A 17,568-nucleotide genomic window follows, 5' to 3' on the forward strand; every position below is an offset into this window, starting at 1 on the left:
AATGACACATACAACAAAACAATAGCCGGATAACTCCGGTGAGAAATATATTTCCCAGTAAAAGCAACTAAACATGCATATCAAACATATATCAAGATCATGATATAAAAGTAAATACAATGCATGTTTTCAAAACAAGGTTCATTTCATCATTCGTCTGTGGGGATCCCGAGAAGTAGATATCATAACTAATCCACCGACTCTCCCGCTCGAGGTGGGGTTACTTATCTTTCTTTTCTAGACTTTGAAGCAATCATATATGCAAATCAGACGCTAGGCTAAATCAACCACCCAGGCCATACATATAAGATTCCTCAAATCGTCTATTCGAACGTTTCCGTTCATTTCAAAATCAAGGAATAAGTCTTCAAGCTGAATGCAATATATCATCAAAGCATTCATTATATCAACATTTGTTCAATAACTCAAAGTAAAACACATAAGATCAAATAATCAAACAAGTATGTGATTTAAGGGAACTCGATACAAACCATCTCGAGTTGTATTCCCAATCAAATAATAGTCCACTTTTACCTTCGTATATTGTCTGTTCTGAATTCTTCAACCTCAAAACATGTACATTAATCTTCGTTCAATTTATTCCTTTCAAAATCGAGTTAAAATCATCAACACATCTTCAATCAATCATTGCAACTCTCAAGCGAACTTCCTCGGTTCACAATTCGACCTCTGGAGTTGATTGAGCTCGTAACACGTCTGACATGTAAAGATTATCATGTAACAAAATCAGTATACAATCTCAAGATCATTAGCTCAATCGTAGACTATCAGTATGGTTTCAAAACATAACCAATTATCGTAACGATTGACAATCGGGAATCGTTACGGTATCGAATTCATTTCTACTTTCAACTCCATTCTTACGGTTTTTCATATCCGTTCATTGTCATTCAACTCTTCAAACCAACAGCTATTATCATAAACATAACAAGGAATCATCAGCCAATAGTTCAGCAACTTCAGAATCCAACAACAATAGCAAATCATTTCAATTCAAGAGTTCGACGGCATATCGGTATTACTTCGGCGATTCCGAACATATCATTAACAATTCTCACATATATATCGGCTGTTGAAGCTTCAAAATTAACATATCAGCAGGTATATGGATTGAATCATAGTTGGAAATTCATAAGAACATGATATACAAATCAATCTTCAATCCAATCCTCAAGAACACAAGTTTAGAAGCTCAACAACAATACTTCCACACAAGTTTCTGATATCTGTCCATTTCGAATTCTCAAATCTTAATGAACAAAGAAGAAACCTACATCAAATCGAAGTACTCGTCGCAAGGATTCCAGAACATCTTTCGGAATCGAAATCGGACGAACGGATCAAAAGTTACGGCAATTTGAAGAAATCAAAATCATAAGAAAGGAAAAGGTTTCGACCTCTGTTCTCCATTCTGAAACCTTTTTTGCTTCAAACACGTTTCATTCTGATTAAATTGGATAGATATTGCATAAATTGCAATTTAGTCCCTGAAGTCTTCAGTAATTGCAATTCAGTCCTCGGCCGTCGTTTTAATTCAATTTCAATCCAAAATAATTTAAGAATATTAGAATTCAAATCAAAACTCTAAATATTCCCAAATTAAATATACTCGGATTAAAATTAAATAAATTCAAATTAATTAAATAATCCGGTCTTTTGCACTTTAGCCCTTGCAACGTCGATAATTGCAAATCACTCCCTGATCAGGTTAAATCTTCAAAATTCATCTTCTTTAATTTCCGAAACATGGAATTAAATCTTCAATTCCATAAATATTCAAATCGAATATTTATTCTTTTAATTTAAGAATTCTCGGAATTTAATTCTCAAAATCCGCATATTCTCAAATTAAATATTTTCAGCTCGGAAATTAAATCTATCATTTTCATAACTTCTCAAATCAATATTAGCCCATAATATGGAATTTAATTCTCAAATTCCATAATTCATAATTTAATATTTTCGGGTCTTACATAAACATTAACTCTAAAATAAATCATGCAACTAATGCGAAACAACAACAAAAATGATACTAACAAATGCAACAAAAACAGAACTATCAAATACCCCCACACTTAATCCTTGCTCGCCCTCGAGCAAGTTATGCAAAAACAAAATGAAACAGAACAAAAACATAAGTAAGGATGAATCACGCAAATCATAGCCTCAGAGAAAACCATATTCATCTAAAAAAATAAGTTCATAGAAACTCTCAATTATCAATGATATACCTTCAGTCGAATGCGAACATGTGTGTGTGTGTCATGTTACCCCAGTTACATGCAACTTCAAAAGAACAAAGTTTCAAGACTGTTCGCCGACCTATAACAATTCAGTGCCAGCTACACCATCAAGAACTCTCCTCCCAACAATCCTTCAACACAACACAACTTTCTTGAGAGTAATTACGCACCTTCGGATTTTACACCTGGTATTGCTTTAGCCCCAATAATTACCCGCATACTTAGCTCTAACTAAGACAGGATTAGATTTTCAATCCCCTGGTCTATAGCCCGGATGGAGCATCAACCCCATTTAATCCGCATACTTAGCCTTGAATTTAATCTTTTAGGATTAGGATTTCAATCCTTTTCTGATGCGATCATGGATAGCTCGCATGTTGATCAAGTGATTAAGGATCCGTTGGAGATGCCAAGAGGACCGATTACGAGAGGACGAGATAAGAAATTCAAAAATGCGCTTTAATCGTTGATAATGGACATTGGAATGCTTGAAGATCATTTTGAGAGATGTTATAATGCTATTGAAGGCCAAAAAGATCAAGAAAATGAAGGATTTTCACGATAGGACAGCGCTCCAGCGCTTCAAAACAGGCGCTCCAGCGCCAAACCTTCGTATTTTGAAGTGCCCCAGCACTAGTCCATCGGAGCTCCAGCTCTGTACGGAGCGCTCCAGCGCTGACGTCCTAGCGCTCCAGCGCTACCGCACTTACACACAGTATGGCGTGTAGTGTGTTTTCGGATTTATGATTATTTATGATATTCTTTTCTATTTTTGAGTTTTATTCCTACTAGAAAACTTTTAGGAGATATCTTTGATATCTTTAGCTATATTTTGAATTATTTTGCGATATCTTTTATTATTTTGTAGTTGTATTATAAATACAACATATACATTCAGTATTAAAAATAACAATTAAGATTTCAGATTATTGATTATTCAATACAAAATTCTCTCTAGAATTTTATTAAGCTTTTGCTTACCCAAAAAATCAAACTTATCAAAGTTTTCAACTTTGTGGCATTTGTCGATTGATTATCCTCGTGGGTTGTCAAAAACAGGTTTTTTGAAGGTCCCGTTGTGATCAATTGTTTTCTTCGTGATTACTGTTGCTAGTTTCGTTGTAAGTTAGAGGTGGTTAATCCAAAACTTTTTACTTGTTTTCAAGATCGGGCAATTTCTTGATTTCTTTTGTTATTGGATTGAGGGTACGATTTTAATATAGTCGTGTTTGCCTTCCATACATTAAGAATTCATATCATTTGGTATCAAAGCAAAGGTTTTGAATCAAGTAAGTATCTATCTTCATCTATCTCTGTTCTTCGCGTTCTTCTTACCCGTTCTTCATCGTTCTTCGTTGGAATATTTCCTTCGTCGAATTTTTGTGTCGTTTCTTTCAAACTTGTTATCCAAGTCTCGTGTCTTGTGCTACAAGTTATAAAAAAAAATCGATAAAAAAAAATAGAAAGGATCGAAAGCTTCAAAAAAAAAAAAAAGAAATATTGAAGAAGCAAGATAACTTGTTGTCAATTGTTCATCCTTGGGTTCAAGTCAAAATTCGAGTGTTCATAAATTTATTCATCTTGTTTTTGTCAGTCTTCGAGAGTCAATCTTCAAGTGTCTACAAGTTGTGAGCTTGAGAGTTTGATTCACTTTTACCAAGCAAAAGCCTACATAAATTTTGAGTGAAAAAAAAAAGAGTGATTGAGTGAATTCGTTTGGAGGGACTTGTGAGAACTTGTGTGAGGAATTTTATTACTAATTTTTTTTTTGCAGGTACGATGAGTTCAAATAGTCAAAATTTTTCAAAGGAAGATTTGAGTATAATGATAAGGGAAGCAATGAGAGCGGAGTTGGAAACAATGCATGAAAGGATAAGTAAACTTGAAGTTAGTGAGGATGATGAGAGTTTTGGTGAGAATTCGGGTAGGAATAGGCGAGGTCAAGACGATGGAAGAAATAGAAGAGAAGCAATGCGAGGGAGGTATACTGAAGGGGGTAGAGAAGATGGGAATATTAATGGGATTAAGATGAAAATTCCTTCGTTTAATGGGAAATCTGATCCAGAGGCTTATTTGGAGTGGGAGATGAGAGTGGAGTCGGTGTTTGACTGCCACAACTACAACGATTCGAAAAAAATAAAGTTAGCGGTTGTTGAGTTTGTGGATTATGCTCTAATTTGGTGGGATCAACTGACTACATCTAGGAGGAGAAATCGTGAGAGGCCTATTGAAACATGGGAGGAGATGAAGCAAATAATGAAGAAAAGGTTTGTTCCTAATTACTATTATCGTGATATGTTTAAGCGATTGCGGAATTTGAAGCAAGGCTCGAGAAGTGTAGAAGACTACTACAAGGAGTTGGAGATTACTATGATCCGGGCTAACATTGAGGAGGATAGTGAGGCAACAGTGGCTCGATTTGTGTGGTTTGAATAGAGATATTCACGACCAAGTGGAGCTACGACATTGTGTGGATCTTGAAGAGATGGTACAATTAGCTATGAAAGTGGAGCTACAGCTTAAAAGGAGAGGCATTGGTCGAGTGTCCTCGGGTGGAGGAACTACTACACCTTGGCATCCAAACGTTGGCAAACGAGAGGATGTCAAGCCGGTGTCCAAACCAAAAGTTGACACCAAGCAAGAAACACCAAAGCAAGGAGTGCAAGGTAAATTTGAAACTCCCAATAATCGTTCTAGGGATATTAAATGCTTTAGATGTCAAGGTCTTGGTCATATTGCTAGTCAGTGTCCTAACAAAAAAATAATGATTGTGAATGATGGTGGTGAGGTTGAATCGGAGAGTGAGGAGGAGAATTATGATGATATGCCTGCGTTGGAGGATCCCGATGACGAGGGATATAAGGCAATCGTTGGAGAGTTGTTGGTGACTAGGAGAGTGTTGAATGTGCAACAAAAAGAAGAAGAAGAAAATCAAAGGGAAAATTTGTTTCATACTAGATGCTTTGTGAAAAACAAAGTGTGTAGTGTCATCATTGATGGGGGTAGCTGTACCAATGTCGCAAGTAGCGAGCTTGTTGAGAAATTGAGTTTTTCTACTTCAAAGCATCCTCAACCCTATAGATTGCAGTGGTTTAATGATAGTTCTGAAGTGAGAGTGACTAGGCGAGTTGTGGTGCCTTTCTCAATTGGGAAATATGGAGATGAAGTGGTGTGTGATGTGGTGCCTATGCAAGCGTGTCATATCTTGTTGGGTAGACCGTAGCAATTTGATAGGAAGGTGACACATGATGGGTTTAAAAATCGTTATTCCTTTACTATGAAAAAAGAATCTGTTGTATTGTTGCCTATGACTCCAAATCAAATATTGGAGGATCATTTGCAAAAGAAAAAGAAAGAAGAGGCCGAAAAAAAAAGTGAACAAAAAAGTGAGATGGCCTTAGAAAAAAAGAATGAAAGAAAAAAAGATGAGAAAAAAATTGAGAGGAAAGAGGCCGATAAAAAAATATACATGGCCCAAAAGAGTGAGTTGCGAGAGATTTTACATGTGCATACTCTACTTGTGTTGATTTTCTATAAGGAGATTCTCCTTAACACAAGTGATATAGCCGGAAATCTTCCGAGCAATGTTGTTTCTCTCTTGCAGGAATTTGAAGAATTATTTCCGGAGGATTTACCTCAAGAACTACCACCTTTGAAGGGAATTGAGCATCAAATTGATCTTGTGCCCGGAAGTGCATTACCGAATCGTCCAGCTTATAGGAGTAATCCGAAAGAAACAAAAGAGCTACAAAGGCAGGTAAGTGAACTTCTTGATAAGGGATTTGTGCGTGAGTCTATGTCTCCTTGTGCTGTACCTGTTTTGTTAGTGCCTAAGAAAGACGGTTCATGGAGAATGTGTGTTGATTGTAGAGCCGTTAACAATATTACCATCAAGTATAGGCATCCTATTCCTAGACTAGATGATATGTTGGATGAATTGTATGGTTCTAGCATCTTTAGTAAAATTGATCTTAAGAGTGGTTACCATCAAATTCGGATGAGAGAAGGTGATGAATGGAAAACTGCTTTTAAAACTAAGTATGGGTTGTATGAGTGGTTGGTTATGCCATTTGGGTTAACTAATGCACCTAGTACTTTTATGAGGTTAATGAATCATGTTTTGCGTGCTTATATTGGAAAATTTGTTGTGGTATATTTTGATGATATCTTGGTGTATAGTAAAAGTTTGAATGAGCATGTTGAACACTTGAGGATTGTGTTAATCACACTAAAGGCTGAACATTTGTATGCTAATTTGAAAAAATGTGTATTTTGTACAAAAAAACTTGTGTTTCTTGGTTTTGTTGTGAGTGCTCAAGGTGTCAAAGTTGATGAGGACAAGGTAAGTGCAATTCGAGATTGGCCAACGCCTACTTCTATTGGTCAAGTTCGGAGTTTTCATGGTCTTGCAAGTTTCTATAGGAGATTTGTAAAAGATTTCAGCACTTTGGCGGCTCCTATGACTGCGGTGATAAAGAAGAACGTTCCATTCCATTGGGGCGAGGAGCAAGAGAAGTCTTTTGATATTATTAAGAAAAAATTAATTAATGCTCCTTTACTTGTATTACCTGATTTTTCTAACACTTTTGAAATTTAATGTGATGCGTCAGGTGTAGGAATTGGAGGTGTCTTGATGCAAGGTGGGAGACCGATTGCATATTTCAGTGAGAAGCTAAGTGGAGCGTCCTTGAATTATCCTACCTACGACAAAGAGTTCTATGCCTTGGTTCATGTTCTTGAAACGTGGCAGCATTATTTGAGGCCAAAAGAATTTGTGATTCATACGGATCATGAGTCTTTGAAACATCTCAAAGGACAACAAAAGCTGAACAAGAGAAATTCCAAGTGGGTGGCGTTTGTGGAGACTTTTCCCTATATTATCAAGTACAAGCAAGGGAAAGAAAACGTGGTAGCAGATGCTCTATCATGAAGGTATGTGCTTCTATCTACTCTGGACTCTAAGTTTTTGGGATTTGAGTATGTGAAGGAGTTGTATGCCAATGATCATGATTTTGGTGAGATTTATGTGTCATGTTTGCATGGTCCGAAGGATAAATTTTTCATGCATGATGGATATCTGTTTAAGGAAGATAAATTGTGTGTTCCTAAATCGTCCATACGTGAATTACTTGTTAGGGAATCACATGGGGATGGTTTGATGAGGCATTTTGGTGTGGTTAAAACTTATGATACTTTGCATGAACATTTTTATTGGCCACATATGAAGCATGAAGTTGAGAGTATTTGTGAGAGATGTGTAACTTGTAGGAAAGCTAAGTCTAAGACACAACCGCATGGATTGTATACCCCAATTCCTGTTCCTAGTGAACCATGGGTAGATATTTCGATGGATTTTGTTTTAGGATTACCAAGATCTAAGAAGGGGAGGGATTCTGTGTTTGTGGTGGTTGATAGATTTTCGAAAATGGCTCATTTTATTGCTTGTCATAAATCTGATGATGAATCTCATGTTGCGGACTTGTTCTTTAATGGAATTGTTAGATTGCATGGCATTCCTAGGAGTATTGTTTCTGATAGAGATACTCGTTTCTTGAGTTACTTTTGGAAAACATTATGGTGCATGCAAGCTTGGTACTAAATTACTGTTTTCAACTACATGTCATCCTCAAACGGATGGTCAAACTGAGGTTGTTAATATGACATTAGGAACTTTGTTGCGTGCTATAATTAAAAAGAATATGAAGAGTTGGGAAGAATGTTTGCCATTTGTGGAGTTTGCATATAATCGTAGTGTGCATTCTACTACAAATTTTTCACCATTTGAAATTGTGTATGGTTTTAATCCTTTAACCCCGTTGGATTTGATGTCTTTACCTATGAGTGAAAGGGTTAGTATGGATGGAAAGAAAAAGGCTGAGTTTGTGAGAAATTTGCATGAGAAGGTGAAAGCGAACATTGAGAAAAAGAACTTGCAATACACAAAGCAAGCAAATAAAGGTAAAAAGAAGGTTGTATTTGAACCGGGTGATTGGGTTTGGTTGCACTTGAGGAAGGAGCGTTTTCCGGAGAAGCGGCGTTCTAAATTGTTATCCAGAGGCGACGGACCTTTCCAAGTCTTGGAGCGGATCAATGACAATGCCTACAAATTAGATCTACCAGGTGAGTATAACGTCAGTGCTACTTTCAATGTTTTTGATTTGTCTCCATTTGATGTAGGAGATGATCAAGATTTGAGGACAAATCCTTTTCAAGAAGGGGAGGATGATGCGATCATGGATAGCTCGCATGTTGATCAAGTGATTAAGGATCCGTTGGAGATGCCAAGAGGACCGATTACGAGAGGACGAGCTAAGAAATTCAAAGATGCGCTTCAATCGTTGATAATGGACATTGGAATGCTTGAAGATCATTTTGAGAGATTGTATAATGCTATTGAAGGCCAAAAAGATCAAGAAAATGAAGGATTTTCACGACAGGACAGCGCTCCAGCGCTTCAAAACAGGCGCTCCAGCGCCAAACCTTCGTATTTTGAAGTGCCCCAGCACAAGTCCATCGGAGCTCCAGCTCTGTACGGAGCGCTCCAGCGCTGACGTCCTAGCGCTCCAGCGCTGACGTCCTAGCGCTCCAGCGCTACCGCACTTACACACAGTATGGGGTGTAGTGTGTGTTTTCGGATTTATGAGTATTTATGATATTCTTTTCTATTTTTGAGAGTTTTATTCCTACTAAGAAACTTTTAGGAGATATCTTTGATATCTTTAGCTATATTTTTAATTATTTTGCGATATCTTTTATTATTTTGTAGTTGTATTATAAATACAACATATACATTCATTATTAAAAATAACAATTAAGATTTCAGATTATTGATTATTCAATACAAAATTCTCTCCAGAATTTTATTAAGCTTTTGCTTACCCAAAAAATCAAACTTATCAAAGTTTTCAACTTTGTGGCGTTTGTCGATTGATTATCCTCGTGGGTTGTCAGAAACAGGTTTTCTGAAGGTCCCGTTGTGATCAATTGTTTTCTTCCTAATTACTGTTGCTAGTTTCGTTGTAAGCTAGAGGTGGTTAATCCAAAACTTTTTACTTGTTTTCAAGATCGGGCAATTTCTTGATTTCTTTTGTTGTTGGATTGAGGGTACGATTTTAATATAGTCGTGTTTGCCTTCCATACATTAAGAATTCATATCATTTTCAGGCCGGATGGAGTAGTAAAATTTTTTTTTTTTTTCTAGGTGCGCCCAAGATCGTTTATGCCATATCAAAGAAATCATCAAGATTCAAACACTATCAAGTTTCACAAACACCTATTGTCGTGCAATGGTACAACAGACATCCATGATATCTAATACATCGCTACACTTCACTGGTTAAACACGTGTGCTTAAGAATATTCAACAAACAACCTCCGGTTTCTCATTTCCAATCAAGAGTAAATTTTTTCAAAAATTCATAATTTTTCAACTACCTCATCATAGGCTAACAATCATCATCCTACTCATGTAACACGACAAACACTAATAAACTAACAAATGATACGGAACGAACTATATGCATATACTCAACAAACGAATGCAAACAAATTGACAAAACATCGAATGAACTCCCCCCACACTTAAAACCAAAGCATTGCCCTCAATGCTCTAGTACTAACGACACAAACACAAGTAACAAAATGATAACAAGATGCAAAATTAAAACAAAACTCCCCTGGTTCAAGTGCTGGCGTTGTCGTCCTCTTTGGCCTTAGGCTGAATACTGGGAGACTCAAATTGAAAATTGGTCTGTAGACGGGGCGGCTAGGCTCCTGAAAACAAAGAAATAAAAAAAAATAAAAAAAAAACAAAACAAAATAAAAACAAAAAATGAAATAAAGGATAAGATACTGGGTTGCCTCCCAGCCAGCGCTTGATTTTCAGTCATCGACTTGACTCTCAGAAGCACTGCTCAAAGAGCGGCTGACGCCCAAAATAAGTTTCATATGACACCACAAATGGGTCTTGGTTCCATAAGCCCTCAAGCTTGGCCAGGTATAAACAGAATAAGCTCGTCACCTTAACAACACTCCGTAGCTGGTAAACATGGGAAGAGAATATCTCTGTAGGCTCTTGGAAACCAAAATATTTCGAAACTGGTACTCCATCATATGCTGTTTCTTCTAGTACATCTTTCGGCTGAGGTTCAATTAGAAGAGAAGACTCAAGCACCTCTAAATCTTCAGCAGCATTTGATTCGCACTCCCAATCCTGTTTCTCTGAATCATCATCATCGAGCCAAATTGGGTTGGTCACTTCTTGAGTATATTGCTTCACCTCTTGTTCTTGGTGTTCATGGAGGAATGATCTGTTCATATTCTCTATTTGCTCCGCAAGGTGACATCTAGAAATTTTCAGATCTTCTATAGTTTCCACAGTCGATGCCACAAGCTTGCTCATGATATCCTCTAGCGGATGTAAGATCAACTGCGAACAACTTCCCTCCTCCTTTTGAAGCTCGAATGGTTGGTCTGTAAAATCCGGGTATTGAGAGTGTGAATACCAGTAATAGTCAAACTCGGCCATATCATCCAACAGGTGTCTCATGGTATCATCATCTCGGCAAAATATTGAAATACGGGCTGTGAAAGCTCCATCAATTACCCATTTTCTTGTCACTGCATCCAAACCATTAAGATAATATGTAAGGAAAGAATAGTTAGAAAAATCATGATACCGGAAGATGGTTGCTAAATCATTGAATCTCTTCCATGCTGCGTAGAAAGGCTCTCCGTGTTGTTGGGTAAAACTTGTGAATACTTGTAGATTTGACATCTCAAAGTATTACACCATAAAAGTCCTCCTTCGCCTATGCAAAATTCTTTCTATCTCTGGGTCGTATGAAAACTCTTCTTCTTCCGAAGATTCACCTGCACGCACGAACAAACCAGAGTAGCACTAGGAGGAATAAAAAAAAAAACAAAGAATCAAAAACAAAAACACAAATAAATTAAACGCCTTTCCCCGGCAACGGCGCCAAAATTTGGTAGCGCTTATCGCGTATGCCCAAATTACCCAACTCAATCAGATAAACAAATAATGCAGTAGCGTGAGTAGGGATCGTTCCCACGAGAAAAGGTAAATTTAAAAGTGTTCTTTATAATAAAAGGGGGTTTTGGAGTTGAGATTAACTACTAAAAATCTTAGCAATTAAATAATTAAATTATCACTATCATGCAAGATTAAAAATTAACTGAGGAAATCAATAAGAAATAAGACTTAGTATCGGTCGACTACACCCTTGATATTATTCATTCAATCATTGATCATCTAAAAATAATTAATCTTATCAAATATTCACCATTGGAAATTTAATTTCTGTTTCACCTTAATTTTAGTTAACTAGACAACAGCAGTCTAAGTTAACCCTTACCCCATAAACTAACCCAATACCAGCGATCAGATTTAAAACCACGGTAGCATTCAAACTAGTAAAACTGATAAAGCTAGACAACCCATACACAAGCGGATGAATTTAACCTAGTCAATTATTATTCCTACGATTTAACAAATTCAACAGCATAAAATATTAATCATAGTTGCTTCGCAAATTAGAGGTTTCAAATAATTACGGATTTGAATTCTAATTTAGCATTCATTTGTATAATGAAATCCTAAGATGGCCAATCTAAAAATCTCATACACAAGAATATCAATCAATTAATAATAATTCTTGATACTTGATAAAAATCAAACATTGAAAATCAAAATCTCATAAATAAACTAAATCAAGGGTTTTGTATTCCTCAACCAAGTACTAAAGTTTAGCTACAACGATTCATAGCAAAATTCACAAAATTCAAAGAAAAAGAAAAAAACTCGAATTAAGAATTCAAGAAGAAAACCTGGCCTCCAATGTGTCTCCGCCAGTCTGATAATAAATCCTACTAAAACGGAATAATAGTCTAATAAAGGCTAGGAACTAAATTAACAAAGTTTCCAAAAATATATTTTTTTTCCGAAACATAACGCCCGCTCGATCTGCAGGAAATAGCGGATCGAGCGGCGTGAATATCCAACTGCTACTGCCTCGCGTAAATAGGGCTCGCTCGATCGGTAAATATCTGCGGATCGAGCGAGAGAAATTGTCCTTCCTACTGTCCTCAAAATATAAGCGCTCGCTCGATCTGCATACTCTTGCGGATCGATCGAGAGAGAATTTTCAAAAATTGTCCAGCATTTCCCTTGCTTCAAATCTCCGTTCCTCCGAGGTTTCATCTTAGTCCGCAAAATAAGTGACCTAACCACAAAAACAAGAATCCCATCATGCAAACACGGAAAATGCAATACGAACAAAATGCTTAAATAAAACATGCAACTAATCCGAAACAACAACAAAAATGATACTAACAAATGCAACAAAAACACAACTATCATTAGTCTTGAACTATTGCACAATCTTAGCGAGGGATATATCAGGAGAGTGTTCGAAGATTGTAAGAATCTTGGAGATTCGTTAGTTATGATTCTGAATTTGGCGAATCATGATATTCATCCTGGATGAACGAAGCAAGGATAGTTAGTGCGGTGATTGCGCTATGTACTATCTGATATTTTCAGAGATTGAGCGTAGGATTTTCCATGGGATGGAAATGGGCTTAGTTCATCTTGGTGTTTGCCTTGGGTAAACCAGACAACGATTAGTAATACTAAGGTGGCACGGAATCTGTGCTAATGACTACTAGTGTCTATTGGCTAACTCTGTCAGATTTAGGTTGATTAAGTTCAGTATACGAGGTAGATGTCAGTAGTGAGGCACGAGATTGTGTCGATAGACTACTAATAGCTATTTACTGGTTATCAATCATGAGTGTGTTGAAACCAAAGCGATTTTGGTATTCCAAGCATTTGGGAATGGTTCTTTGTGGCAGCTGAGTCATGGTTATTGACCGAGCCATGTAGGTTGGATGATCAGTGGTGGTCTGATCTTATAAGTGCGAGCTTAAGTAGATCGACGAATTCGATTGGTTGAGCCAATCAGGGTTGATCAGGATGTAGCAATTAAGAATACTTGGGATAGTATTTTGTCGCTTAGTGCTTAGGAGATGAGTACTTGGTACAGTCTCAGAGCATTCGACAATTTGGATGATTTAGAATCTCTAGGTTTTCCAGAGACGAATCTATCGAAAGATTGCAATTGACTTGTATGGTAAAGTTAGGTGATAACTTGACAGTGGAGACAAGCAAAGGAGTTGGTAGTTTCCAGTATAGTGCATTCTTGTTAAGAAGGAAGCTGATATTGATCCAATCAATTGCTTAGTGATAGCAATAGGTCAGGAAAGGATCATGTTGTTTCATGTGAAAGTTTTCCATTGAACAACAATAGTGAAGATTGTTGACCGGACATTTCGGTTAAGTGAGGGCATCTATGTGTACCATTGTGGTTGGATCCGACGAGTAGTTGGAAATGCTAATGGGCATTAGCAAGGAAACATCAGTTGTCTGATCTATTTGACATTAGCTAGGATCTGATCCTCGAGATCTAGCAGAATGTGCCACTAGTCTTCTAGCGTGTGATGAACGATGTCTCTGAAATGACAGAGATAGTATAATTTCAACTTAGCAGCCAACAAGATTGTTGTGAGAATTGAAGACTTCGCAAGGTAGCAATGAAGTAACTTTGTTCTTTCCAGTCAACAAGCCATATCCATGCGGATTGTATGTCAAGAATATTGCGCGTTAGCAATAACCGATATTTGGATGTGCGTCGAGTGGCAAGTTATGTAGTGACCCAACCCGGATCCACTAACTAATCAGAGTTATAGTAAAAGCGCACGCAATAAAAGCTTAAAGCGTAAAGTGCGGATAATTAAAATACAAAAAATCCAATCGACAGAATACAACCGACGTTATCACAATTGTATAAATACTGTTATACAACCAAATCGAAGGTTCAGGGTAAATAAATCCCTACCCTCTACAACCTCGCACTCCCCAAGCTCAATCCTGCTGAGAGCCGCCTGGACCGTCCAGCCTCAAACCTGCCCCCCCACAAGGTACACAATACCCAACCACAGGGGCATGAGCTAGAACGCTCAATATGAAGCAATGATATAAATACAAATATGCGCACACATATGATTTAAAACTCAAGTAAAAACACTTGCTCATGGCGCCGGGAATATACAGCACCGGCTAGAGAGCTACTCCGCGGGGTACTCGTATACTCCATATCAGGGCTGAGCCAACCCCATCCTGACCCGAATCCAAAACAGGATACAAGTCCCATATGGAAACTGTCATACCTGACTCGAGTCCAAAATGAGATCATCGTTCCCTATGGAGACTGTCAATGACTCACATCTCTCCGGATGCAGTCACACATAAAATCATGTATGTGCTAAGGCGGTAAAACATGCTAAAACATGATAAAACATATAGCACATACTCATGCAGCATATAAGAAAATATATCATGCCGGCTATCTCGGTCAGTACTTACGTACCTCTTACACTACTGGTCAAACCTAGATCTGCTGGTCTAGACTCCAAGCCTACTAGTCCAGTCTACTAGCTACTACAATGCAAATATCCATGCATCAACAATTAAGCTCTAAAAGCCTTAACTAAGCTATTGCATACTCCTAAATATTTTTAGGATGCCAAAGCTATACCTGCGTCCGTCGTTAGCCCTTTGCTGAAGATAGCCTCAAAACTAGGCCGTAGCTACGCGACGACGTCTAGATCACTAAGCCACTTCCGGATTCCTCGTAGGATGCCTAGATCTCCCTAGATCTGAGTTAGAAGGCTTGAGAATCGAGATACAAGAGAGGAAATTGGTGTGAGAAATGAGCATCTCGAACCCTATATTTATAGGCGACGTTCTGAACCTCCGAACCCAGTTCGGAACATCCGATCACGATCGGAACTTCCGTTCTCCCCTTCGGAGCTTCCGATCGCCCGATATTACATCAGCCATGATGTCACCTTGCTGACATAACCGATGACATGTACGCTGAGTCCGATCGGAGCATTCGATCTTGCCGACGGAGCTTCCGATCTCGATCGGAGCCTCGGATCCTGGCACGGAGCTTCCGATCCACTTCGGATCATCCGAACTTCTCATCGGACCGTCCAGTCCTGCTGAACCAATTCAACTAGTTCGAGTGCTCTGAATCCATTTCTAAAGTCCGTTATCCCAACAAGAACTTACTTAATCATGTTTTATTTAATCTAAACATGAACACGTGATTAATTACTCATTAATCACTAATTAGAAATGCGGGTTACTACATTCTCCCCCACTTAAGAAATTTCGTCCTCGAAATTTAAGTCTTAGAGGAAAACGTAAATAGCTAACCAATGTTCTTTATTACAACTGAACAAGTATAAACTTGATACAAAGAAGTACAAAATCTCAAAATAACTCGGGGTGCTCGGCTAACATCCGGCTCTCCAACTCCCAAGTAGCTTCCTCTGTACCTCTGCGTTGCCACTGTACCATCACCAACGATATACGCGTGTTACGAAGTACCTTGTCCTTCCTGTCAAGAATCCGTAGGGGTTTCTCCACATACGATAGATCTCGATCTACCTTTACCTCAGTCGGATGCAAAATATGCGACTCGTCCGCCACATACTGTCTCAACAAGGACACGTGGAACACATCGTGGATCTCCGAAAGATCAGGTGGCAAGGCTAGACGGTAAGCAACATCCCCAACCTTCTCGAGAATCTCAAAAGGACTAATAAATCTAGGTGTCAGCTTACCCTTGCGACCAAACCTCATCACCTTCTGGAAAGGTGACACACGCAAGAAAACATACTCCCCTACTTCAAAATGAAGTGGCCTGCGGTGAGTGTTCGCGTAGCTAGCCTGTCGATCCTGGGCTGTCTTAACCCTGCGTCGGATCAACTCTATTGCATCAATCATCTGCTGAATCATCTGAGGACCCTCAACCTGACGCTCGCCAACCTCGTCCGAAAACAAAGATGTACGACAACGGCGTCCATAAAGAGCCTCAAATGGTGCCATGCCAATGCTGCGATGGTAACTATTGTTGTAGGCGAACTCCACCAAGGGTAAATGATCATGCCACGCTGGACCAAAATCCATCACCGCCGCGCGAAGCATATCCTCTAGAGTACGGATAGTCCTCTCCGATTGTCCATCAGTCTCTGGATGATAAGCCGTACTCAAGCTCAAAGTAGTACCAAGGGCTCGCTGGAAACTACCCCAAAATCTCGAGGTGAATCTCGGATCTCTATCGCTGACAATGCTCAACGGAATCCCATGCAATCGAACAATCTCTCGCACATATAATTGTGCCATCCTATCAAAGGTGTAATCGCGGTTATAGGGAAGAAAATGCGCTGACTTTGACAACCGATCCACGACAACCCAAATAGCATCACAATTCCTGGAAGAAATAGGCAAGTGGGTGACAAAGTCCATCATCACATGCTCCCACTTCCATTCAAGAATCTCTAAGCTGTGAAGTAACCCTCCGGGTCGTCTAAACTCTGCATTGACTTGTTGACATACCAGGCATCGGGACACAAACTGATAAACGCTGCGCTTTATCCCTTTCCACCAAAATCGAGTGCGAAGATCCTTGTACATCTTCATGCTGCCGGGATGTACAGAGAATCGACTGCGGTGAGCTTGCGATAAGATCTCAACCCTCAAAGTAGAATCCTCGGGTACCACAACTCGACCAGAAAGACACAACAGACCGTCTCCCTGCAAATGGAAACCAGAAGTGTTATCACCCTCAGCCAGCCGGGCCAACTTCTGAGTCTTCAGATCAGAATTTTGAGCTTCCCGGATTCGTCTGTATAGTGCTGGCTCTGCAAGCATAGAAGAGACACAAATCCCTTGTTGTTCTTTCTTATGACGGAACGTAAATCCCAAAGAACAACACTCCTCCACTGCCTTCGAAACCGAACTGGTACGAAGGGAACTCACATAAACTTTGTGACTAAGCGCATCAGCAACGGGATTTGAAGAACCTGGATGGTACTTGATCTCACAATCGTAATCCTTCAACAGATCCATCCAACGACGCTGCCGCATGTTCAACTCAGCCTGAGTGAAAGATACTTCAAACTCTTATGATCGGTGAAGATCTCAAATCGTTCTCCGTACAAATAATGACGCCATATCTTAAGAGCAAAGACAATGGCTGCAAGCTCTAAATCATGTACGGGATAGTTCTCCTCGTGAGTCTTCAACTGTCTGGAGGCATAAGCGATCACGTGGCCATTCTGAGTTAACACACACCCCAAACCCTGAAGAGAAGCATCAGTGAAGACTACAAAACCACCTGATCCCGACGGTAAGGCAAGAACTGGAGCTGTCGTC

General features: G+C 38.8%; 1 pseudogene; it reads left to right on the plus strand.

Moving 5' to 3' along the window:
• Positions 1-4,508: 4,508 nt before the first annotated feature.
• LOC140861830 (uncharacterized) lies at positions 4,509-8,815 on the plus strand (annotated as a pseudogene).
• The last annotated feature ends 8,753 nt before the right edge of the window (positions 8,816-17,568 follow it).

This window comes from Henckelia pumila, chromosome 4 (assembly GCF_033568475.1).
Source record: "Henckelia pumila isolate YLH828 chromosome 4, ASM3356847v2, whole genome shotgun sequence".
In the NCBI taxonomy this organism is placed as follows: Eukaryota; Viridiplantae; Streptophyta; class Magnoliopsida; order Lamiales; family Gesneriaceae; genus Henckelia; species Henckelia pumila.